Genomic DNA, 27327 nt, shown 5'->3' with positions numbered 1-27327 from the left:
TGTTTGAACCTCAAGAAAAGTTCCTGTTTGCAGTTCATCCATTAGATTCTCATTGTTGTTGATGAATGAGAGGAACACATATACAGCAGCCAGAAACTCCTGAATGCTCAGATGAACAAAGCAGTACACCTTGTCCTGGTACAGCCCACATTCCTCTTTAAAGAGCTGTGTGCACAATCCTGAGTACACTGAGGCTTCATTAACATCAATGCCAGCCTCTTTCAGGTCTTCTTCATAGAAAATCAGATTGCCATTCACAAGCTGTTGAAAAGCCAGTTTTCCCAGTGACAGAATGCTCTCTTTATTCCAGTGTGGACCTGTCTCTTCTTTCCCAAGATACTTTTCATTCTTCTGTTTGGTATGAAACTCCACAAGGTGTGTGTACATCTCAGTCAGAGTCTTGGGCATCTCTTCTCTCTTATGTTTCAGCATGTGTTCAAGGACTGTTGCAGAAATCCAACAGAAGACTGGAATGTGGCACATGATGTGGAGGCTCCTTGATGTCTTTATGTGTGAGATGATTCTGCTGGCCAGGTCCTCATCACTGAATCTCTTCCTGAAGTACTCCTCCTTCTGTGGGTCATTGAACCCTCGTACCTCTGTCACCTGGTCAACACACCCTGAAGGGATCTTATTGGCTGCTGCAGGTCGGGTAGTTATCCAGAGGAGAGCAGAGGGAAGCAGATTTCCCTGATGAGATTTGTCAGCAGAACATCCACTGAGGTTGACTCTGTGACGTCCCAACAGATCTTGTTCTTCTGGAAGTCTAGGGGCAGTCGGCACTCATCCAGACCATCAAAGATGAACAGAACTTTGTACTTGTTGTAGTTGGAGATTCCTGATTGTTTGGTTTCCATTGAGAAGTGATTAAGAAGTTCAATGAAAGTGTGTTTGTCCCCTTTCATCAAATTCAGCTCCCGAAAAGGGAATGAAAATACAAATTGGACATCCTGATTTGCTTTTCCTTCAGCCCAGTCCAGAATGAACTTCTGCACAGAGACTGTTTTTCCAATGCCAGCGACTCCCTTTGTCGCACAGTTCTGATAGGTTTGTCTTGTCCAGTTAAGGGTTTGAAGATGTCGTTACATTTGATTGCAGTCTCTGGTCTTGCTTGTTTCCTGGTTGTTGTCTCAATCTGTCTCAGCTCATGTTCATTATTGACCTCTCCTGTTCCACCCTCTGTGATGTAGAGCTCTGTGTAGATCTTATTGAGAAGTGTTGGGTTTCCTTGTTTAGCGATCCCCTCAAATACACATTGAAACTTCTTCTTTAGATTAGATTTGAGTTCACGTTGGCAAATCACAGCAAGCTCATCTGAATCTAGAAATAACACAGAGGATATTAATATTACGTCTGTTTTAATGTCTACAGTATTGTAGGACTGTTATAAAGTTGTACATTATAATAATGTATTCTCTTAACTGACTGTATAAATGTGTAAATGTTTTCATAATGCATTACAGACTGGTGTGACTGATTATATTATTATTGGTATTATTGATGGTATTATTAATGTTCTCTCTCTAAATGAATCACCACAACACATCCCTGCTGCTACTTGATGAGGTCACTAGGTGTTGTGTTAAGGCTGCTACAATATCATTGAGTTACACAGCTACTTTAGCTGTACTTTAGCTACAGCTTTTAAATGTTATAAAACATCATTCAACATGAGGCAGACAGATCTTACATTTCTCCAGTGTGTCAGCAAGCTCCTTCTGGTTCATTTTCCTCAGGATGTGCAGTGTGATCTTCAGAGCCCCTCTCTGGCACTGCTCTCCTGCTGCTCATCTTCAGCATCCACCACTTCCTTATCCTGCTTCTGACTCTCAAAGCCTTCTGGGAGTTCTGGACTAAGAATCCTCTTGAACATCTTCAGGACAAATTCAGCTCGTTCTTCACAAATGTCATAATTTTATCTTCAAGCATCTGGAATAAATTAAGTAAATAAGTTAAGCAAGAGAATAAATGCTTTCTCATTAACACATTAATGAATGATTGACAGATCAACTTTACTTGAGGTAAACAAAAACAAATGTACATAACAGGACCACATACACTGAATATGGAGGCCAGGTCTGTTTGATGACTCTGGGAAGACTGACCACTGAGAATCTCTGACTCTGATCTCTCCTGTTGGTTTCTGTGGACAAAACATGAGATTACATCTCCTCATCCAGGGAGTACACACACACACACACACACACACACACACACACACACACACACACACACAGGGAGGGAATGTTGTGTTTGTTTAATATTGTTTTAGGACTATGAAAATGGACAAAAGGATTAGCCTATGGATTATGAAAACAACAACAATAAATGGGAAAATGGGAGAGGAGAAATGACTAGAGACAGTGTTGTTTAACTCACTGACCAGGACCCATGAGTTCTTCTTACCTTTGTTCAGTAGAAAAGTCTCCCTCTCTAAACTTATAGGAGATCCATAGACCAGTCACTCTTCATGGACACACAGCTGGGAACAGGGGAGGCTGGTCTCTCCTGCTTGATTGGACTTCAACACAACAGAGACAAACATTACATCTCTCATCTACTCTGAGCTCAGATGGGGAAACATAAGAAGAGTTTCACAAATATAACTGACTTCCAGACGTTAGTTAATGGCGCGAGCAGTGTGTCATTTTTAATAACGAAATTAATTTAACGACGCGAGCGTTGTAGTCAGTCTGTCAGCCCCGCTAAAAGGCTGGTGTCGTTACTCTGCCTTCTCCGGGGGCATGTTGAGGTACATTTACTAACCGGGAGGGTTGAATGATGTAATTTATTGGAGGGCTGGAAGACGCACTCTCGAGGTTGTTTACTCACAATATCAGATATTAAGATGATTTTTATAATGAATGTATACTGAGGTTGAGGTTCTGACTAGTGATTATTTACCCGGGGTTCAATACCTGCTATTGAGGCGCCCTGAAAATAATATTCAAAAGTTCGGTCCTTGGACACAGAGGGTTAAACACTAAAGTTACCGTCCATCTAGTGAAGAGAGGAGAACCGGACAGAGGTAGCCAGCATCCGTCAACGAGAGAGGGAGAAGCCTCACCGGGATTTAACAGGTGGAAGAAACAACCGGGGAGCTCCATCGGTCCACAAGAAATGCAGACAGCCGGTGATGATGTAGTGGTAGCTATGGTAGCTAGGATGCTAGGATGCTGCTGGTAGAGTAGCTAGCTAGCTTACCGAGCTGTACCGACTAGCTAGGATAACTAGGATGCTGCTGGTAGAGTAGCTAGCTAACTTACCGAGCTGTACCGACTAGCTAGGATAACTAGGATGCTGCTGGTAGAGTAGCTAGCTAACTTACCGAGCTGTACCGACTAGCTAGGATAACTAGGATGCTGCTGGTAGAGTAGCTAGCTATTACCGAGCTGTACCGACTAGCTAGGATAACTAGGATGCTGCTGGTTAGTTAGCAGGTCGTTCGTCTGTCCCTCGTCTCGATGATGAATCCGGTGAAACACAAATTGAAACAAGGATAGAGAGTGAAAAGGATCTGGCTACACTCATACTGTCCCTGACCGTAAAGAAAAAAGCAAATTGAACAATAAACTTCGGTGTCTCAACACTGTAACAAACTCCGTCGTTATTCCCCAAGATCACCTCAGTCCACTCTGCGCGTAACCGGACAATATCCTTGGCGCCACACCGAACGTGGACGCGGACGGTTCTGTACGGGGACGCGCGCAGTGCAACACAATCAACTGAACCCAGTCTTTACAGTGGGTTACATTAGTAATATGAATTATTTATTATTATGTAAAACAAACATTCTATGTTTTTTTATAACAATATTTTGAGATCTGGGTCCATATCGCCAAAGTGTCTCAGAGGAGAAAATTGGTCGTATAAGTGCTGAGAATAAAGACATTTTACACTTATGGGTATAAATTAAAGCTATTTATGAAGTCTCTAGTCCCACCTAGTTGGCAGAAATTTATGACACCTCGTGAGCTGTCCTAAGTAGTTAAGAGTTAACAGCAGGTGTCCTAAGTAGTTAAGAGTTAACAGCAGGTGTCCTAAGTAGTTATTAACAGCAGAGTTAACAGCAGGTGTCCTAAGTAGTTAAGAGTTAACAGCAGGTGTCCTAAGTAGTTAAGAGTTAACAGCAGGTGTCCTAAGTAGTTAAGAGTTAACAGCAGGTGTCCTAAGTAGTTAAGAGTTAACAGCAGGTGTCCTAAGTAGTTAAGAGTTAACAGCAGGTGTCCTAAGTAGTTAAGAGTTAACAGCAGGTGTCCTAAGTAGTTAAGAGTTAACAAGCAGGTGTCCTAAGTAGTTAAGAACAGCAGGTGTCTTGATAATACTATAGAATAATGCAGTGAGTCAGTGGTTTCTGCACAACATGTAATTGTTTTGGAGCAGATAAAAATAATGTTTTGATATTTGATATGATCAATCCATTAATAATATATGTCTTGTGCTTTTGGCAATGATTTATGTGTAATAATTATGAATAACAAGTGATACCATGTATGTCAGGCTTATTTTGGCAGATTAACCAGGCTTATTCCCCAAGATTAACTCAGGTTTTCACCCAGTGGCTAAGGAGTTGGACCTGTGGCCTAAAGGTGGCTGGTTTGAATCCATGTGTAAAATGTGCTATTTGCTAACTGCTGGGTTGTGATGTCATTTATTGACGGGCTGGAAGTCCCACTCTGTCTTTTCTATTCTGAGGTTGTTTATAAACAATATCAGATATTAAGGTGATTTTTATAATGAATGTATACTAAGGTTGAGGTTTTGACTAGTGATTATTTACCTGGGATTCAATACCTGCTATAGTCACTTGTTTTTCTCTCCCAAAAGCAACACAGCCCTAATAGGAGATATACAGCTAACTAAAGTCATGAGAGACCATTTTAGAAAATCATGGGACATATAGTCTGTGGTTGCATGCTATTTTATGTCAATCATATTGCTGCTTGTAGCCTATAAGTGATGCTTCATGGTCATATGCTGCCATCTATTGGACATTTTGCAATTAAAAGTTATTATTGGATTCAATTAAGACATTGGTGGGGCAGCTGAGAAATAAAGTGTATTTTTCTGGTTAATTCCTTAGATCTCTAACCTGCCCCATCTTTCACGCCAATTGCTAGACTTTCACATAGAGGTTACTTGGTCACCCAGTTCAAACCACATTTGAAAAATAAAACAGATGTGGCTTGTTGATCAAGTGTTCAGCCTTGCAATAATAAATATAATAAAATAACAAAACAAAAACAGCAAAATGCTGAGACAGGTTTTGATTAACAAAATAATCAGTGCTATTTAGTACTATAATGGTATTTACTAACATAATATTATTACTAAAACAGTTTCTAAAATAATTTGGGTTAATGTTAATGCTAAAATAGGTAATAGTGTAGGGTTAGATGCTGATGTAAAAGGGCTTTATAAATATATTTGATTTGATTGTTAGGTTCAGGATTTTTAAAGTGTGGGGCAGCGTGGCCTATAAGTGATGCAAGTTGGTCAGTAAAAGAATGTTTCTTAATTTTAAAACCCTTCTGACAAGGTACAAATCTGTCATTCTGCCCCTGAAGAGGGTTAACCCACTGTTCCCAGGCAGTCATTGAAAATAAGAATGTGTTCTTAACTGACTTGCCTTTAAATAAAGTGTCAAATTAAAAGGTAAAAACAGTATGTTTATAGCTCTCTTGCTCCTCCCTGTGGCCTTCTGTGGGTACACATAACTCAGCAGCCATTTAGAACAAGTCATCAAAAAAAAAAAAGTGTTATTTCTTCATTTAAAAAATGTCTTCTGGCTGTTTAAATCGGCCAGTCTTGAAAAAGAGGACAGGGACATGCGATTTAGTTAGGTGGTATACCTTTTGAAAACAAATATGGTAAACCATGACCAGAACTGAGCTGTGGGTCACCACAACGTTCAGAAACAGTGATCACACTCACTAAGAACTGTAGTCACACCCTGCCATAGTTTGAATGACTTTGTATGTTTTTATGTGTTGGTTGGTCAGATATGATTGAGTGGGCATTCGATGTTAATAATGTCTAAAGTTTGTCTAGTTCTAAATTTGGCCTGAGATGGTTCTCAATCAGAGGAGAGGTGTTAGTCATTGTCTCTGATTGGGAACCATCTTTAAGAGAGGGTTAAACACTTGTGTGATTGTTCCTGTCCATCTGTGAAAACCAGATAGGGTTAAACACTGACTCAACACAGGTTTTTGTTAGTCTGTCCATCTAGTGAAGATTAAAGAACCATGAATTAAACAGCTGATCTCTCCGTCCATCTAGTGAAGAGAGGAAACCGTTAAAACCCTGTTGATAATAAGTAACCTGACGTCATCTAGTGAAGAGGCAGGTTCATTGATAAATAGTGAAGCTGCCATTGTGAAGCAGAACAATGAGCTGGGAATAGAACGTTCAGAAGGTGAGTTGATTCCACGGAGCTCAATAGAACTAATAGGAGCTGGCAGGAAGAAGAATGACCTAAAATAAGGCCTGTTTTGTAAGAGATTATTATATAACATAACGTGAATATTATGAAACTGGGCTCCATGTATTGTGCAATGAACTAGTTATCAGAAAAAAACGTTGTTGTAAATGTCATGTTTCCAGCCTACTTGAGGTGCACTCAGAAAATAATATTCAAAAGTTTGGTCCTTGGACACAGAGGGGTTAAACACTAAAGTTACCGTCCATCTAGTGAAGAGAGGAGGGGTTAAACACTAAAGTTACCGTCCATCTAGTGAAGAGAGGAGGGGTTAAACACTAAAGTTACCGTCCATCTAGTGAAGAGAGGAGGGGTTAAACACTAAAGTTACCGTCCATCTAGTGAAGAGAGGAGGGGTTAAACACTAAAGTTACCGTCCATCTAGTGAAGAGAGGAGGGGTTAAACACTAAAGTTACCGTCCATCTAGTGAAGAGAGGGGTTATACACTAAAGTTACCGTCCATCTAGTGAAGAGAGGAGGGGTTAAGAACGGAGCAGAAGAGACATGTTTGTTGTTTGCTGTAACTAATGGTCAACGTTGTATTGTAATGTAGGTATTGTATTGTATTGTAATGTATGTATTGTAATGCCAGAGTTGACGTGGACCATCGTTCAAACAAAGAGATGCCTCCCTGACCACCAGTGTGTTTGGATATAATGAAGATCAATTCAGGGAAGAAGAACCTCTAGAGTTCTGACCAAAGAGCCCTATAAAGGGTTAAATATATACTGTATACTAAAGGCTATATATAAAGGGTTAAATACTGAGACAAATATGGCTAACCTCCTATAAAGGGTTCTATATATACTGTATACTCAGACACTTCTAACCTCCTATAAAGGGTTCTATATATATTCTATATATACTGTATACTCAGACACTTCCTAACCTCCTATAAAGGGTTCTATATATAGACAGGATCTATAAAGGGTTCTATATATATTCTATACTACTGTATACTCAGACACTTCCTAACCTCCTATAAAGGGTTCTATATATATTCTATATATACTGTATACTCAGACACTTCCTAACCTCCTATAAAGGGTTCTATATATATTCTATATATACTGTATACTCAGACACTTCCTAACCTCCTATAAAGGGTTCTATATATATTCTATATATACTGTATACTCAGACACTTCCTAACCTCCTATAAAGGGTTCTATATATATTCTATATATACTGTATACTCAGACACTTCCTAACCTCCTATAAAGGGTTCTATATATATTCTGTGGGTTACTCAGACACTTCCTAACCTCCTATAAAGGGTTCTATATATATTCTATATATACTGTATACTCAGACACTTCCTAACCTCCTATAAAGGGTTCTATATATATTCTATATATACTGTATACTCAGACACTTCCTAACCTCCTATAAAGGGTTCTATATATAATCATCATAACGCTGCATTTTGTCTATATAAAGGGTTCTATATATATTCTGTATACTCAGACACTTCCTAAAAGGGTTCCTCCTATAAACACTTCCTAACCTCCTATAAAGGGTTCTATATATATTCTATATATACTGTATACTCAGACACTTCCTAACCTCCTATAAAGGGTTCTATATATATTCTATATATACTGTATACTCAGACACTTCCTAACCTCCTATAAAGGGTTCTATATAGAACTTTAGTGGTTCTGTATATTGTAGGAAGATAAAACCCTTTCTGGTTTCAACAGGAGTGAAGAGTGTGTTGATATAACGGATATATTGTCAGAATTCAGCTTGTAACAACGATCAGAATAAAACTATAAAGTTTTGCTGCCAACATATTAGATCATAATTAAGAGGCTAAAGGTCTGTGTCATGCTAAAATTTTATAGAGGTGTGTGTGTAGTGTGTGTGTAGTGTGTGTGTGTGTGTAGTGTGTGTGTGTGTGTGTGTGTGTGTGTGCAATACTGTTTGTGAAAAATGGTGAGACAACCACATATCAGAGTCTAATATGTTCCCCAGAGTCAGGATACAAACATTCCATTACAGCTATATAAACAGAGATCGTTTTGAAAAACAAAAATTCATACACAAAAACTATGAATTAAAATCTTAGAACAACAATATTTTACAGACAAGGTTCCCCTGAGCAATACTGTCTGATAAATAACAAATGGTAAAAAATTGTGGAAACACGTTTTAGAAACAAACAACATTGTAATCTCACCTCTTAGCTTTGGTGTCATGTTCCCCAGAAAGTCTCATTTTAGAGGCAGGGCCCCCCTTCTTTCTCGCTCCAGAGAGACTCATTTTAGAGGCAGGGCCCCCTTCCTCTCTCTCCCCAGAGAGTCTCATTTTAGAGGCAGGGCCCCCCTTCTTTCTCGCTCCAGAGAGACTCATTTTAGAGAACTGTCCCCTAAACAGAGATCCAACATGTTGGTTGTGGTTAACACAGTGACAACTAAACAGAGATCCAACATGTTGGTTGTGGTTAACACAGTGACAACTAAACAGAGATGCAACATGTTGGTTGTGGTTAACACAGTGACAACTAAACAGAGATCCAGCATGTTGGTTGTGGTTAACACAGTGACAACTAAAACAGTTGGTTGTGAACACAGTGACAACATGTTGGTTGTGGTTAACAACATGTGACAACTAAACAGAGATCCAACATGTTGGTTGTGGTTAACACAGTAATTCTTGAAGGTCAATTATTCTCATTTATTCATTATCTCTTAGAAATAAAACATTTACTAACAGACACATCCAAACAGTCAGGTGATTTAATGCATCACATGAAAATGTAGTCGTGATTTATATTTTTCACCTTTTTTCCATAATAATATAATATAATAATAATAATATAATAATAATAACAATATAATATATAATATTAGTCTAGTTTGTTCAACAGGTATGATATTATGATGCTGTTACTGAATTCAGTTCATAATATTAATGTTAAGAAAAGTCTGTTCAGTGGTTTCATACCAAATTACACAGGAAGCAGGAGCTCATTGGAATTTAGAAAACAACAAATGTTCTGATATTCTGAAAGATGACTTACAACTGATACATAAAACATATACAAATTGTAAAATAACCTCAATATACGAATATATGAACAACATGTTATTGAATGTGACTTGACTACACCCAGTTAGCTATATGAACAACATGTTATTGAATGTGACTTGACTACACCCAGTTAGCTATATGAACAACATGTTATTGAATGTGACTTGACTACACCCAGTTAGCTATATGAACAACATGTTATTGAATGTGACTTGACTACACCCAGTTAGCTATATGAACAACATGTTATTGAATGTGACTTGACTACACCCAGTTAGCTATATGAACAACATGTTATTGAATGTGACTTGACTACACCCAGTTAGCTATATGAACAACATGTTATTGAATGTGACTTGACTACACCCAGTTAGCTATATGAACAACATGTTATTGAATGTGACTTGACTACACCCAGTTAGCTATATGAACAACATGTTATTGAATGTGACTTGACTACACCCAGTTAGCTATATGAACAACATGTTATTGAATGTGACTTGACTAAACCCAGTTAGCGCCATTTTGTATGATTGAACTGTCACGTAGCTGTCCCAGGTGAAATGGACTGTTACATCTGAGTGTTTTACTGTCATTCACTATAGTAAAATAACACCAGACATTGAATTTCTCTACACACTTTACAATAATCCCTGGGAAGAGTCTTACCTTGTAGCCTGAATTCACAAGCAGAACATGTCAAGTCATTGAGATATTTTCCGTTGTGCTGAGAGAGCACCTTCCTGATGACAAGTGTCTCTGTATCTATGTTCTAGGTTCAGTTGATCTTTGGATGTAATAATATCTGGTCAAAGTCTAGTGACACAACACCATAGTATATCATAAACATAACAGCAGTTGGCCAGTAAAGGCCATGGAATACTATAAAACAGGGTTCGTCAACTAGGTTTGGCTTCGGGACAATTGTTTTCTGAGTTAAAGTCAGTGGGTCAGAACATAATTAGCATATAATATTAGTACAATGAATAGGTCTACACTGCAAATGAACATAATTATCATATAATATTAGCACAATGAATAGGTCTACACTACAAATGAACATAATTAGCATATAATATTAGCACAATGAAGAGGTCAACACTACAAATGGACATAATTATCATATAATATTAGCACAATGAATTGGTCTACACTACAAATGAACATAATTATCATGTAATATTAGCACAATGAATAGGTCTACACTACAAATGAACATAATTATCATATAATATTAGCACAATGAATAGGTCTACACTACAAATGAACATAATTAACATATAATATTAGCACAGTGAAGAGGTCTACACTACAAATGAACATAATTATCATATAATATTAGCACAGTGAAGAGGTCTACACTACAAATGAACATAATTAACATATAATATTAGCACAGTGAAGAGGTCTACACTACAAATGGACATAATTATCATATAATATTAGCACAATGAAGAGGTCTACACTACAAATGAACATAATTATCATATAATATTAGCACAGTGAAGAGGTCTACACTACAAATGAACATAATTATCATGTAATATTAGCACAGTGAAGAGGTCTACACTACAAATGAACATAATTATCATATAATATTAGCACAATGAAGAGGTCTACACTACAAATGGACATAATTATCATATAATATTAGCACAATGAAGAGGTCTACACTACAAATGGACATAATTAACATATAATATTAGCACAGTGAAGAGGTCTACACTACAAATGAACATAATTATCATATAATATTAGCACAGTGAAGAGGTCTACACTACAAATGGACATAATTATCATATAATATTAGCACAGTGAAGAGGTCTACACTACAAATGAACATAATTATCATATAATATTAGCACAATGAAGAGGTCTACACTACAAATGAACATAATTATCATATAATATTAGCACAATGAAGAGGTCTACACTACAAATGAACATAATTATCATATAATATTAGCACAGTGAAGAGGTCAACACTACAAATGGACATAATTATCATATAATATTAGCACAGTGAAGAGGTCTACACTACAAATGGACATAATTATCATATAATATTAGCACAGTGAAGAGGTCTACACTACAAATGGACATATAATATTAGCACAATGAAGAGGTCTACACTACAAATGGACATAATTAACACATTTGATTAGTATATAATACATGACAATGTGACAAAATAATTTAGATCTGATTAAATTCATAAAATCAGCTAAATCTCTATTCAATTATAATTCTTTGTTTATTTCTCTGTGCGTTGATTGGTGGAGAAAACAGCCCTAGTCCACACTACTTTTTTTAACGTCAACGTTCGTTCAGAACAATTAGCTTGTTAGGTGGAGCGTAACAGGGGAACCCAAGAGCTGACTCAGACCAGGAAACTGGATGAATAAACCAAAATATTTATTGCCAAACAGGGAGAGATGGAGTGCAGGCCAGAGGAAACTCGGGTGGGTTGTAGGAAACCAGATGTGGAGGCTGAGGTTGGAGTGAGCTGGGTTGAGACAGGGTAGACAGGAGAGACAGGGTAAACAGGGTGGACAGGGAAAACAGGGTGGACAGGATAAACAGGGTGAACAGGGTTGACAGGGTAAACAGGGTAGACAGGGTACATTTAGCAGACGCTCTTATCCAGAGCGACTTACAAATTGGTGCTTTCACCTTATGACATCCAGTGGAACAGCCACTTTACAATAGTGCATCTAAGTCTTTTAAGGGGGGTGAGAAGGATTACTTTATCCTATCCTAGGTATTCCTTAAAGAGGTGGGATTTCAGGTGTCTCCGGAAGGTGGTGATTGACTCCGCTGTCCTGGCGTCGTGAGGGAGTTTGTTCCACCATTGGGGGGCCAGAGCAGCGAACAGTTTTGACTGGGCTGAGCGGGAACTGGACTTCCTCAGTGGTAGGGAGGCGAGCAGGCCAGAGGTGGATGAACGCAGTGCCCTTGTTTGGGTGTAGGGCCTGATCAGAGCCTGGAGGTACTGAGGTGCCGTTCCCCTCACAGCTCCGTAGGCAAGCACCATGGTCTTGTAGCGGATGCGAGCTTCAACTGGAAGCCAGTGGAGAGAGCGGAGGAGCGGGGTGACGTGAGAGAACTTGGGAAGGTTGAACACCAGACGGGCTGCGGCGTTCTGGATGAGTTGTAGGGGTTTAATGGCACAGGCAGGGAGCCCAGCCAACAGCGAGTTGCAGTAATCCAGACGGGAGATGACAAGTGCCTGGATTAGGACCTGCGCCGCTTCCTGTGTGAGGCAGGGTCGTACTCTGCGGATGTTGTAGAGCATGAACCTACAGGAACGGGCCACCGCCTTGATGTTAGTTGAGAACGATAGGGTGTTGTCCAGGATCACGCCAAGGTTCTTAGCGCTCTGGGAGGAGGACACGATGGAGTTGTCAACCGTGATGGCGAGATCATGGAACGGGCAGTCCTTCCCCGGGAGAAAGAGCAGCTCCGTCTTGCCGAGGTTCAGCTTGAGGTGGTGATCCGTCATCCACACTGATATGTCTGCCAGACATGCAGAGATGCGATTCGCCACCTGGTCATCAGAGGGGGGGAAAGGAGAAGATTAATTGTGTGTCGTCTGCATAGCAATGATAGGAGAGACCATGTGAGGTTATGACAGAGCCAAGTGACTTGGTGTATAGCGAGAATAGGAGAGGGCCTAGAACAGAGCCCTGGGGGACACCAGTGGTGAGAGCGCGTGGTGAGGAGACAGATTCTCGCCACGCCACCTGGTAGGAGCGACCTGTCAGGTAGGACGCAACCCAAGCATGGGCCGCGCCGGAGATGCCCAACTCGGAGAGGGTGGAGAGGAGGATCTGATGGTTCACAGTATCGAAGGCAGCCGATAGGTCTAGAAGGATGAGAGCAGAGGAGAGAGAGTTAGCTTTAGCAGTGCGGAGTGCCTCCGTGATACAGAGAAGAGCAGTCTCAGTTGAATGACTAGTCTTGAAACCTGACTGATTTGGATCAAGAAGGTCATTCTGAGAGAGATAGCGGGAGAGCTGGCCAAGGACGGCACGTTCAAGAGTTTTGGAGAGAAAAGAAAGAAGGGATACTGGTCTGTAGTTGTTGACATCGGAGGGATCGAGTGTAGGTTTTTTCAGAAGGGGTGCAACTCTCGCTCTTGAAGACGGGAGGGACGTAGCCAGCGGACAGGGATGAGTTGATGAGCGAGGTGAGGTAAGGGAGAAGGTCACCGGAAATGGTCTGGAGAAGAGAGGAGGGGATAGGGTCAAGCGGGCAGGTTGTTGGGCGGCCGGCCGTCACAAGACGCGAGATTTCATCTGGAGAGAGAGGGGAGAAAGAGGTCAGAGCACAGGGTAGGGCAGTGTGAGCAGAACCAGCGGTGTCGTTTGACTTAGCAAACGAGGATCGGATGTCGTCGACCTTCTTTTCAAAATGGTTGACGAAGTCATCTGCAGAGAGGGAGGAGGGGGGAGGGGGAGGAGGATTCAGGAGGGAGGAGAAGGTGGCAAAGAGCTTCCTAGGGTTAGAGGCAGATGCTTGGAATTTAGAGTGGTAGAAAGTGGCTTTAGCAGCAGAGACAGAGGAGGAAAATGTAGAGAGGAGGGAGTGAAAGGATGCCAGGTCCGCAGGGAGGTGAGTTTTCCTCCATTTCCGCTCGGCTGCCCGGAGCCCTGTTCTGTGAGCTCGCAATGAGTCGTCGAGCCACGGAGCGGGAGGGGAGGACCGAGCCGGCCTGGAGGATAGGGGACATAGAGAGTCAAAGGATGCAGAAAGGGAGGAGAGGAGGGTTGAGGAGGCAGAATCAGGAGATAGGTTGGAGAAGGTTTGAGCAGAGGGAAGAGATGATAGGATGGAAGAGGAGAGAGTAGCGGGGGAGAGAGAGCGAAGGTTGGGACGGCGCGATACCATCCGAGTAGGGGCAGTGTGGGAAGTGTTGAATGAGAGCGAGAGGGAAAAGGATACAAGGTAGTGGTCGGAGACTTGGAGGGGAGTTGCAATGAGGTTAGTGGAAGAACAGCATCTAGTAAAGATGAGGTCGAGCGTATTGCCTGCCTTGTGAGTAGGGGGAAGGTGAGAGGGTGAGGTCAAAAGAGGAGAGGAGTGGAAAGAAGGAGGCAGAGAGGAATGAGTCAAAGGTAGACGTGGGGAGGTTAAAGTCGCCCAGAACTGTGAGAGGTGAGCCGTCCTCAGGAAAGGAGCTTATCAAGGCATCAAGCTCATTGATGAACTCTCCGAGGGAACCTGGAGGGCGATAAATGATAAGGATGTTAAGCTTGAAAGGGCTGGTAACTGTGACAGCATGGAATTCAAAGGAGGCGATAGACAGATGGGTAAGGGGAGAAAGAGAGAATGACCACTTGGGAGAGATGAGGATCACGGTGCCACCACCCCGCTGACCAGAAGCTCTCGGGGTGTGCGAGAACACGTGGGTGGACGAAGAGAGAGCAGTAGGAGTAGCGGTGTTGTCTGTGGTGATCCATGTTTCCGTCAGTGCCAAGAAGTCGAGGGACTGGAGGGAGGCATAGGCTGAGATGAACTCTGCCTTGTTGGCCGCAGATCGGCAGTTCCAGAGGCTACCGGAGACCTGGAACTCCACGTGGGTCGTGCGCTGGGACCACCAGATTAGGGTGGCCGCGGCCACGCGGTGTGGAGCGTTTGTATGGTCTGTGCAGAGAGGAGAGAACAGGGATAGACAGACACATAGTTGACAGGCTAGGGAAGAGGCTACGCTAATGCAAAGGAGATTGGAATGACAAGTGGACTACACGTCTCGAATGTTCAGAAAGTTAAGCTTACGTAGCAAGAATCTAATTGACTAAAATGATTAAAATGATACAGTACTGCTGAGGTAGGCTAGCTGGCAGTGGCTGCGTTGTTGACTTTGTAGGCTAGCTGGCAGTGGCTGCGTTGTTGACACTACACTAATCAAGTCGTTCCGTTGAGTGTAAAGTTTCTACAATGCTGCTATTCGGGGCTAGCTGGCTAGCTAGCAGTGTTGATTACGATACGTTGCGTTAAAAGGACAATAGCTGGCTAGCTAACCTAGAAAATCGCTCTAGACTACACAATTATCTTTGAAACAAAGACGGCTATGTAGCTAGCTATGTAGCTAGCTACGATCAAACAAATCACACCGTTGGGACTGTAATGAAATGAAATGAAAATGTGATACTACCTGTGGAGCGAAGCGGAATGCGACCGGAATGCGAAAGTTCTATTCAGTAGACGTTGGTTAGCTGTTGGCTAGCTAGGAGTGACTCCTACGTTAAGGACGACAAATAGCTGGCTAGCTAACGTCTGTAAATTAAGATAATCACTCTAAGACTACACACTCTAAACTACACAATTATCTTGGATACAGGGGTAGACAGGGTAGACAGGGTAGACAAGGTAAACAGGGTAGACAGGGTAGACAGGGAAGACAGGGTAAACAGGGTAAACAGGGTAGACAGGGTAGACAGGGCAAACAGGGCAGACAGGGTAAATAGGGTAAATAGGGTAGACAGGATAGACAGGGTAGACAGGGTAAACAGGGTAGACAGGGTAGAGAGGGAAGACAGGGTAGACAGGGTAGACAGGGTAAACGGGGTAGACAGGTCCGGAGGGAAATCCAAGGGAGTGATAGTGAGCTGAATCCACAACAGGGTAGCAGGGTGGTGAGATGAATCCACAACAGGGTAGCAGGGTGGTGAGCTGAATCCACAACAGGGTAGCAGGGTGGTGAGATGAATCCACAACAGGGTAGCAGGGTGATGAGCTGAATCCACAACAGGGTAGCAGGGTGATGAGCTGAATCCACAACAGGGTAGCAGGGTGATGAGCTGAATCCACAACAGGGTAGCAGGGTGGTGAGCTGAATCCACAACAGGGTAGCAGGGTGGTGAGATGTGGTACAGGAGACTGGGACCAGAGTCAGAGCGGCAAAACTGCAGTGAGGATGAACAGTGTCAGGCAGGGAAACAGGCACAGCAGGGTAACAGGATCTGGAATAATCATAAATAGCTAGAAGCATAAACTGACTGAGCAGAGTTGACGATCTGGCAGAGTGGAAGTGGCAGGACTGAGTGTTTGTAGAGGTCTTGATTATGGAACAGGATTCAGCTGGTGGGGATCTGCTATGACTCCAGCACACCTGTCTCCAACCACACAATCACAGAGAGAGAGGAGAGAGAGAGAGAGAGAGAGAGAGAGGAGTCAGGTCAGAGAGAGAGAGAGAGAGAGAGAGAGAGAGAGAGAGAGAGAGAGAGAGAGAGAGAGAGAGAGAGAGAGAGAGAGAGAGAGAGAGAGAGAGAGAGAGAGAGTGTACTGGGGGAGTGGCTGCAGGTCAAGAAGACACCGGATGAACTCAAGAGGGCGTAGCAGGAGCACATGTGACAGATAGCAAGAGAACATGTCGCTCTCAAAAAGTAGCAAAATAAATTTTCAGGGAAGAACGGACAGAGAGATATACATTCATCTAACCATCTGTCTCCTAACAGACAGAGAGATATGCATTCATCTAACCATCTATCTCCAAACAGACAGAGATATGCATTCATCTAACCATCTATCTCCTAACAGACAGAGAGATATGCATTCATCTAACCATCTATCTCCTAACAGACAGAGATATACATTCATCTAACAATCTATCTCCTAACAGACAGAGAGATATGCATTAATCTAACTATCTATCTCCTAACAGACAGAGAGATATGCATTCATCTAACCATCTGTCTCCTAACAGACAGAGAGATATGCATTCATCTAACCATCTTTCTCTAATGCCAAGCCAGTGTCTTGTTTGCACCAATTTGTAAGTCGCTCTGGATAAGAGCGTCTGCTAAATGACCTAAATGTAAATGTAAATGTAAATCTAACCATCTATCTCCAAACAGACAGAGAGATATGCATTCATCTAACCATCTTTCTCTAATGCCAAGCCAGTGTCTTGTTTGCAATGAAATCGTCACTGTTTGCAAAGAATTCAATCTCAGTCGGCATTATGAATCTTAAGCATGGTACTTTCAAAGTGGACTTCCCTCCCCAGACAGAGGCTCGACGCAGAAAAATGTAAGCATTAACTACAAGCTACAAACACGGCAGTAGAATCCTCCTTCGTGGCCTGACCCAACAACAGGTCACAAGTGCTTCCTAAAAGCATCCTGGGTTCTAACCAAACACAACATGCCCTTCACAGACGCAGAGCTATTTAAAAGGTGCATGGTGACAGTTTGGGAGGAATTGACTACAGACAAGTCTATGGATAGCATCATATTGTCTGTCAAACAGGTGCCCCTGTCTGCGTCAACAGCCGGACGCTGTGTCCGTGGTCTGATGAATGATGTGCATAGGATTGTTCTGGAGGAGCTCCGTCAGGCTGAGCATTTCCCCTGGCTATTGATGAGAGAACTGTTGTTCTCCTGGCTGTTGATGAGAGAAATGTTCTCCTGTCTATTGATGAGAGAACTATTGTTTCCCTGGCTATTGATGAGAGAACTGTTGTTCTCCTGGCTATTGATGAGAGAACTGTTGTTCCCCTGGCTATTGATGAGAGAACTGTTGTTTCCCTGGCTACTGATGAGAGAACTGTTGTTCTCCTGGCTATTGATGAGAGAACTGTTGTTCCCCTGGCTGTTGATGAGAGAACTGTTGTTCCCCTGGCTATTGATGAGAGAACTGTTGTTCCCCTGGCTATTGATGAGAGAACTGTTGTTCCTCTGGCTATTGATGAGAGAACTGTTGTTTCCCTGGTCATTGATGAGAGAACTGTTGTTCTCCTTGATGAGAGAACTGTTGTTCTCCTGGCTATTGATGAGAGAACTGTTGTTCCCCTGGCTATTGATGAGAGAACTGTTGTTCCCCTGTCTATTGATGAGAGAACTGTTGTTCCCCTGGCTATTGATGAGAGAACTGTTGTTCCCCTGGCTATTGATGAGATAACTGTTGTTTCCCTGGCTATTGATGAGAGAAATGTTGTTCTCCTGGCTATTGATGAGAGAAATGTTGTTCTCCTGGCTATTGATGAGAGAACTGTTGTTTCCCTGGCTATTGATGAGAGAACTGTTGTTTCCCTGGCTATTGATCAGAGAACTGTTGTTCTCCTGGCTACTGATGAGAGAACTGTTGTTTCCCTGGCTATTGATCATAGAACTGTTGTTCTCCTGGCTACTGATGAGAGAACTGTTGTTTCCCTGGCTATTGATCAGAGAACTGTTGTTTCCCTGGCTATTGATGAGAGAACTGTTGTTTCCCTGTCTATTGATGAGAGAACTGTTGTTTCCCTGGCTATTGATGAGATAACTGTTGTTCTCCTGGCTATTGATGAGAGAACTGTTGTTCCCCTGGCTATTGATGAGATAACTGTTGTTCTCCTGGCTACTGATGAGAGAACTGTTGTTTCCCTGGCTATTGATGAGAGAACTGTTGTTCCCTGGCTATTGATGAGAGAACTGTTGTTCCCCTGGCTATTGATGAGAGAACTGTTGTTTCCCTGGCTATTGATGAGAGAGCTGTTGTTTCCCTGGCTACTGATGAGAGAACTGTTGTTTCCCTGATCTATTGATGAGAGAACTGTTGTTTCCCTGGCTATTGATGAGATAACTGTTGTTCTCCTGGCTATTGATGATTGAGAACTGTTGTTCCCCTGGCTATTGATGAGATAACTGTTGTTCTCTGGCTACTGATGAGAGAACTGTTGTTTCCCTGGCTATTGATGAGAGAACTGTTGTTTCCCTGGCTATTGATGAGAGAACTGTTGTTCCCCTGGCTATTGATGAGAGAACTGTTGTTCCCCTGGCTACTGATGAGAGAACTGTTGTTTCCCTGGCTATTGATGAGAGAACTGTTGTTTCCCTGGCTGTTGTTTCCTGGCTATTGATGAGAGAGAACTGTTGTTTCCCTGGCTATTGATGAGAGAACTGTTGTTTCCCTGGCTACTGATGAGAGAACTGTTGTTTCCCTGGCTATTGATGAGAGAACTGTTGTTTCCCTGGCTACTGATGAGAGAACTGTTGTTTCCCTGGCTATTGATGAGAGAACTGTTGTTCCCCTGGCTATTGATGAGAGAACTGTTGTTTCCCTGGCTATTGATGAGAGAACTGTTGTTTCCCTGGCTGATGAGAGAACTGTTGTTTCCTGGCTATGATGAGAACTGTTGTTTCCTGGCTATTGATGAGAGAACTGTTGTTTCCCTGGCTATTGATCAGAGAACTGTTGTTTCCCTGGCTATTGATGAGAGAACAGTTGTTCTCCTACCTATTGATGAGAGAACTGTTGTTCTCCTGGCTATTGATGAGAGAACTGTTGTTTCCCTGGCTATTGATGAGAGAACTGTTGTTTCCCTGGCTATTGATGAGAGAACTGTTGTTTCCCTGGCTATTGATCAGAGAACTGTTGTTCCCCTGGCTATCGATGAGAGAACTGTTGTTCCCCTGGCTATTGATGAGAGAACTGTTGTTTCCCTGGCTACTGATGAGAGAACTGTTGTTCTCCTGGCTATTGATGAGAGAACTGTTGTTCCCCTGGCTGTTGATGAGAGAACTGTTGTTCCCCTGGCTATTGATGAGAGAACTGTTGTTCTCCTGGCTATTGATGAGAGAACTGTTGTTTCTCTGGCTATTGATGAGAGAACTGTTGTTTCCCTGGCTATTGATGAGAGAACTGTTGTTCTCCTGGCTATTGATGAGAGAACTGTTGTTCATTTGGCTATTGATGAGAGAACTGTTGTTCCCCTGGCTATTGATGAGATAACTGTTGTTTCCGTGGCTATTGATCAGAGAAATGTTGTTCTCCTGGCTATTGATGAGAGAACTGTTGTTTCCCTCGCTATTGATGAGAGAACTGTTGTTTCCCTGGCTATTGATCAGAGAACTGTTGTTCTCATTGGCTACTGATGAGAGAACTGTTGTTTCCCTGGCTATTGATCATAGAACTGTTGTTCTCCTGGCTACTGATGAGAGAACTGTTGTTTCCATGGCTATTGATCAGAGAACTGTTGTTTCCCTGGCTATTGATGAGAGAACTGTTGTTTCCCTGTCTATTGATGAGAGAACTGTTGTTTCCCTGGCTATTGATGAGATAACTGTTGTTCTCCTGACTATTGATGAGAGAACTGTTGTTCCCCTGGCTATTGATGAGATAACTGTTGTTCTCCTGGCTACTGATGAGAGAACTGTTGTTTCCCTGGCTATTGATGAGAGAACTGTTGTTCCCCTGGCTACTGATGAGAGAACTGTTGTTCCCCTGGCTATTGATGAGAGAACTGTTGTTTCCCTGGCTATTGATGAGAGAGCTGTTGTTTCCCTGGCTATTGATGAGAGAACTGTTGTTTCCCTTGCTACTGATGAGAGAACTGTTGTTTCCCTGGCTACTGATGAGAGAACTGTTGTTTCCCTGGCTATTGATGAGAGAACTGTTGTTTCCCTGGCTACTGATGAGAGAACTGTTGTTCCCCTGGCTATTGATTAGAGAACTGTTGTTCCCCTGGCTATTGATGAGAGAACTGTTGTTTCCCTGGCTACTGATGAGAGAACTGTTGTTTCCCTGGCTATTGATTAGAGAACTGTTGTTCCCCTGGCTATTGATGAGAGAACTGTGGTTTCCCTGGCTACTGATGAGAGAACTGTTGTTTCCCTGGCTATTGATGAGAGAACGGTTGTTCTCCTGTCTATTGATGAGAGAACTGTTGTTTCCCTGGCTATTGATGAGAGAACTGTTGTTCTCCTGGCTATTGATGAGAGAACTGTTGTTTCCCTGGCTATTGATCAGAGAACTGTTGTTTCCCTGGCTACTGATGAGAGAACTGTTGTTTCCCTGGCTACTGATGAGAGAACTGTTGTTTCCTTGGCTATTGATGAGAGAACTGTTGTTTCCCTGGCTACTGATGAGAGAACTGTTGTTTCCCTGGCTATTGATGAGAGAACTGTTGTTCCCCTGGCTGTTGATGAGAGAACTGTTGTTTCCCTCGCTATTGATAAGAGAACTGTTGTTTCCATGGCTATTGATCAGAGAACTGTTGTTTCCCTGGCTACTGATGAGAGAACTGTTGTTTCCCTGGCTACTGATGAGAGAACTGTTGTTTCCTTGGCTATTGATGAGAGAACTGTTGTTTCCCTGGCTACTGATGAGAGAACTGTTGTTTCCCTGGCTATTGATGAGAGAACTGTTGTTCCCCTGGCTGTTGATGAGAGAACTGTTGTTTCCCTCGCTATTGATAAGAGAACTGTTGTTTCCATGGCTATTGATCAGAGAACTGTTGTTCTCCTGGCTACTGATGAGAGAACTGTTGTTTCCCTGGCTATTGATCAGAGAACTGTTGTTCTCCTGGCTACTGATGAGAGAACTGTTGTTTCCCTGGCTATTGATCAGAGAACTGTTGTTCTCATGGCTACTGATGAGAGAACTGTTGTTTCCCTGGCTATTGATCAGAGAACTCTTGTTTCCCTGGCTATTGATGAGAGAACTGTTGTTCCCCTGGCTGTTGATGAGAGAACTGTTGTTCTCCTGGCTACTGATGAGAGAACTGTTGTTTCCCTGGCTATTGCTCAGAGAACTGTTGTTCCCCTGTCTATTGATGAGAGAACTGTTGTTTCCCTGGCTATTGATGAGAGAACTGTTGTTCTCCTGGCTATTGATGAGAGAACTGTTGTTCCCCTGTCTATTGATGAGAGAACTGTTGTTCCCTGGCTATTGATGAGAGAACTGTTGTTCCCCTGGCTATTGATGAGATAACTGTTGTTTCCCTGGCTATTGATCAGAGAAATGTTGTTCTCCTGGCTATTGATGAGAGAAATGTTGTTCTCCTGGCTATTGATGAGAGAACTGTTGTTTCCCTCGCTATTGATGAGAGAACTGTTGTTTCCCTGGCTATTGATCAGAGAACTGTTGTTCTCCTGGCTACTGATGAGAGAACTGTTGTTTCCCTGGCTATTGATCATAGAACTGTTGTTCTCCTGGCTACTGATGAGAGAACTGTTGTTTCCATGGCTATTGATCAGAGAACTGTTGTTTCCCTGGCTATTGATGAGAGAACTGTTGTTTCCCTGTCTATTGATGAGAGAACTGTTGTTTCCCTGGCTATTGATGAGATAACTGTTGTTCTCCTGGCTATTGATGAGAGAACTGTTGTTCCCCTGGCTATTGATGAGATAACTGTTGTTCTCCTGGCTACTGATAAGAGAACTGTTGTTTCCCTGGCTATTGATGAGAGAACTGTTGTTCCCCTGGCTATTGATGAGAGAACTGTTGTTCCCCTGGCTATTGATGAGAGAACTGTTGTTTCCCTGGCTATTGATGAGAGAGCTGTTGTTTCCCTGGCTACTGATGAGAGAACTGTTGTTTCCCTGTCTATTGATGAGAGAACTGTTGTTTCCCTGGCTATTGATGAGATAACTGTTGTTCTCCTGGCTATTGATGAGAGAACTGTTGTTCCCCTGGCTATTGATGAGATAACTGTTGTTCTCCTGGCTACTGATGAGAGAACTGTTGTTTCCCTGGCTATTGATGAGAGAACTGTTGTTCCCCTGGCTATTGATGAGAGAACTGTTGTTCCCCTGGCTATTGATGAGAGAACTGTTGTTTCCCTGGCTATTGATGAGAGAGCTGTTGTTTCCCTGGCTACTGATGAGAGAACTGTTGTTTCCCTGGCTACTGATGAGAGAACTGTTGCTTCCCTGGCTATTGATGAGAGAACTGTTGTTTCCCTGGCTACTGATGAGAGAACTGTTGTTTCCCTGGCTATTGATGAGAGAACTGTTGTTCCCCTGGCTGTTGATGAGAGAACTGTTGTTTCCCTCGCTATTGATGAGAGAACTGTTGTTTCCATGGCTATTGATCAGAGAACTGTTGTTCTCCTGGCTACTGATGAGAGAACTGTTGTTTCCCTGGCTATTGATGAGAGAACTGTTGTTCTCCTGGCTACTGATAAGAGAACTGTTGTTTCCCTGGCTATTGATCAGAGAACTGTTGTTCTCATGGCTACTGATGAGAGAACTGTTGTTTCCCTGGCTACTGATGAGAGAACTGTTGTTTCCTTGGCTATTGATGAGAGAACTGTTGTTTCCCTGGCTACTGATGAGAGAACTGTTGTTTCCCTGGCTATTGATGAGAGAACTGTTGTTCCCCTGGCTGTTGATGAGAGAACTGTTGTTTCCCTCGCTATTGATAAGAGAACTGTTGTTTCCATGGCTATTGATCAGAGAACTGTTGTTCTCCTGGCTACTGATGAGAGAACTGTTGTTTCCCTGGCTATTGATCAGAGAACTGTTGTTCTCCTGGCTACTGATGAGAGAACTGTTGTTTCCCTGGCTATTGATCAGAGAACTGTTGTTCTCATGGCTACTGATGAGAGAACTGTTGTTTCCCTGGCTATTGATCAGAGAACTCTTGTTTCCCTGGCTATTGATGAGAGAACTGTTGTTCCCCTGGCTGTTGATGAGAGAACTGTTGTTCTCCTGGCTACTGATGAGAGAACTGTTGTTTCCCTGGCTATTGCTCAGAGAACTGTTGTTCCCCTGTCTATTGATGAGAGAACTGTTGTTTCCCTGGCTATTGATGAGAGAACTGTTGTTCTCCTGGCTATTGATGAGAGAACTGTTGTTTCCCTGGCTATTGATCAGAGAACTGTTGTTTCCCTGGCTATTGATGAGAGAACAGTTGTTCTCCTAGCTATTGATGAGAGAACTGTTGTTCTCCTGGCCATTGATGAGAGAACTGTCGTTTCCCTGGCTATTGATGAGAGAACTGTTGTTTCCCTGGCTATTGATGAGAGAACTGTTGTTCCCCTGGCTATTGATTAGAGAACTGTTTTTCCCCTGGCTATTGATGAGAGAACTGTTGTTTCCCTGGCTACTGATGAGAGAACTGTTGTTTCCCTGGCTATTGATGAGAGAACTGTTGTTCTCCTGGCTACTGATGAGAGAACTGTTGTTTCCCTGGCTATTGATCAGAGAACTGTTGTTCCCCTGTCTATTGATGAGAGAACTGTTGTTCCCCTGGCTATTGATGAGAGAACTGTTGTTCTCCTAGCTATTGATGAGAGAACTGTTGTTCCCCTGGCTGTTGATGAGAGAACTGTTGTTTCCGTCGCTATTGATGAGAGAACTGTTGTTCTCCTGGCTACTGATGAGAGAACTGTTGTTTCCCTGGCTATTGATCAGAGAACTGTTGTTCCCCTGTCTATTGATGAGAGAACAGTTGTTCTCCTGTCTGTTGATGAGAGAACTGTTGTTCTCCTGGCTATTGATGAGAGAACTGTTGTTCCCCTGGCTATTGATCAGAGAACTGTTGTTCCCCTGGCTATCGATGAGAGAACTGTTGTTCCCCTGGCTATTGATGAGAGAACTGTTGTTCCCCTGGCTATTGATGAGAGAACTGTTGTTTCCCTGGCTACTGATGAGAGAACTGTTGTTTCCCTGGCTATTGATGAGAGAACTGTTGTTTCCCTGGCTATTGATGAGAGAACTGTTGTTCCCCTGGCTATTGATTAGAGAACTGTTTTTCCCCTGGCTATTGATGAGAGAACTGTTGTTTCCCTGGCTACTGATGAGAGAACTGTTGTTTCCCTGGCTATTGATGAGAGAACTGTTGTTCTCCTGGCTACTGATGAGAGAACTGTTGTTTCCCTGGTTATTGATCAGAGAACTGTTGTTCCCCTGTCTATTGATGAGAGAACTGTTGTTCCCCTGGCTATTGATGAGAGAACTGTTGTTCTCCTAGCTATTGATGAGAGAACTGTTGTTCCCCTGGCTGTTGATGAGAGAATTGTTGTTTCCGTCGCTATTGATGAGAGAACTGTTGTTCTCCTGGCTACTGATGAGAGAACTGTTGTTTCCCTGGCTATTGATCAGAGAACTGTTGTTCCCCTGTCTATTGATGAGAGAACAGTTGTTCTCCTGTCTGTTGATGAGAGAACTGTTGTTCTCCTGGCTATTGATGAGAGAACTGTTGTTCCCCTGGCTATTGATCAGAGAACTGTTGTTCCCCTGGCTATCGATGAGAGAACTGTTGTTCCCCTGGCTATTGATGAGAGAACTGTTGTTCCCCTGGCTATTGATGAGAGAACTGTTGTTTCCCTGGCTATTGATGAGAGAACTGTTGTTTCCCTGGCTATTGATGAGAGAACTGTTGTTTCCCTGGCTATTGATGAGAGAACTTGTTTCCCTGGCTAGTGATGAAAGAACTGTTGTTCCCCTGGCTATTGATTAGAGAACTGTTGTTCCCCTGGCTATTGATGAGAGAACTGTTGTTTCCCTGGCTACTGATGAGAGAACTGTTGTTTCCCTGGCTATTGATGAGAGAACTGTTGTTCCCCTGGCTATTGATTAGAGAACTGTTGTTCCCCTGGCTATTGATGAGAGAACTGTTGTTTCCCTGGCTACTGATGAGAGAACTGTTGTTTCCCTGGCTATTGATGAGAGAACTGTTGTTCCCCTGGCTATTGATTAGAGAACTGTTGTTCCCCTGGCTATTGATGAGAGAACTGTTGTTTCCTGGCTACTGATGAGAGAACTGTTGTTTCCTGGCTATTGATGAGAGAACTGTTGTTTCCCTGGCTATTGATGAGAGAACTGTTGTTTCCCTGGCTATTGATGAGAGAACTGTTGTTTCCCTGGCTATTGATGAGAGAACTGTTGTTTCCCTGGCTATTGATGAGAGAACTGTTGTTTCCCTGGCTATTGATGAAAGAACTGTTGTTCCCTGGCTATTGATTAGAAAACTGTTGTTCCCTGGCTATTGATGAGAGAACTGTTGTTTCCTGGCTACTGATGAGAGAACTGTTGTTTCCCTGGCTATTGATGAGAGAACTGTTGTTCCCCTGGCTATTGATTAGAGAACTGTTGTTTCCCTGGCTATTGATGAGAGAACTGTTGTTTCCCTGGCTATTGATGAGAGAACTGTTGTTTCCCTGGCTATTGATGAGAGAACTGTTGTTTCCCTGGCTATTGATGAGAGACCTGTTGTTCCCCTGGCTATTGATTAGAGAACTGTTGTTCCCCTGGCTATTGATGAGAGAACTGTTGTTTCCCTGGCTACTGATGAGAGAACTGTTGTTTCCCTGGCTATTGATGAGAGACCTGTTGTTTCCCTGGCTATTGATGAGAGAACTGTTGTTTCCCTGGCTATTGATGAGAGAACTGTTGTTTCCCTGGCTATTGATGAAAGAACTGTTGTTCCCCTGGCTATTGATTAGAGAACTGTTGTTCCCCTGGCTATTGATGAGAGAACTGTTGTTTCCCTGGCTACTGATGAGAGAACTGTTGTTTCCCTGGCTATTGATGAGAGAACTGTTGTTCCCCTGGCTATTGATTAGAGAACTGTTGTTTCCCTGGCTATTGATTAGAGAACTGTTGTTTCCCTGGCTATTGATGAGAGAACTGTTGTTTCCCTGGCTATTGATGAGAGAACTGTTGTTTCCCTGGCTATTGATGAGAGAACTGTTGTTACATACATTAAAAGAATCCCACGTTACAAACTAAAATGTAGCTGTGATTCCAACGAAAGAACGATGGAGCAACAAGAATGGATTAATCAGAACATTCAGAAAGAATCCCAGCTGAGACACATAGAAATGTAAAGGTCATTTCAGACTAAGTCCATAGAAATGTAAAGGTCATTTCAGACTAAGGCCACAGAAATGTAAAGGTCATTTCAGACTAAGCCGACATCTGCAGTGTTTACAGTGAGTATCCATGAAGGGGGAACATCTCCTTTAAATGTCAACAACTTGCTGGCCTGTCTGCTGTATATGAATATGTGTAGCCTGGCCTATATGATGAGTAACGTTATATTCAACCAGCCCATGTTTACTGTGAGTCTCCATGAAGGGGGAACATTTCCTTTAAATGTCAAC

General features: G+C 42.6%; 2 long non-coding RNA genes across 2 annotated transcripts; both read right to left on the bottom strand.

Moving 5' to 3' along the window:
- Positions 1–1880: 1880 nt before the first annotated feature.
- LOC135564824 (uncharacterized) lies at positions 1881–2439 on the bottom strand. Its single transcript, XR_010461282.1, has 3 exons — positions 2407–2439; positions 2059–2143; positions 1881–1929 (listed from the first exon to the last, which is right to left on the bottom strand). It is a non-coding gene; the product is annotated as an uncharacterized LOC135564824 (long non-coding RNA).
- Positions 2440–2452: 13 nt separating this feature from the next.
- On the bottom strand, positions 2453–10437 carry LOC135564823 (uncharacterized). The gene is made up of 3 exons (XR_010461281.1): positions 10185–10437; positions 8662–8850; positions 2453–2521 (listed from the first exon to the last, which is right to left on the bottom strand). It is a non-coding gene; the product is annotated as an uncharacterized LOC135564823 (long non-coding RNA).
- Between the last annotated feature and the right edge of the window lie 16890 nt (positions 10438–27327).

The sequence above is a fragment of the Oncorhynchus nerka genome, linkage group LG26, assembly GCF_034236695.1.
Source record: "Oncorhynchus nerka isolate Pitt River linkage group LG26, Oner_Uvic_2.0, whole genome shotgun sequence".
Taxonomy (NCBI): Eukaryota; Metazoa; Chordata; class Actinopteri; order Salmoniformes; family Salmonidae; genus Oncorhynchus; species Oncorhynchus nerka.
This window is presented reverse-complemented; position numbering and strand designations above follow the sequence as displayed.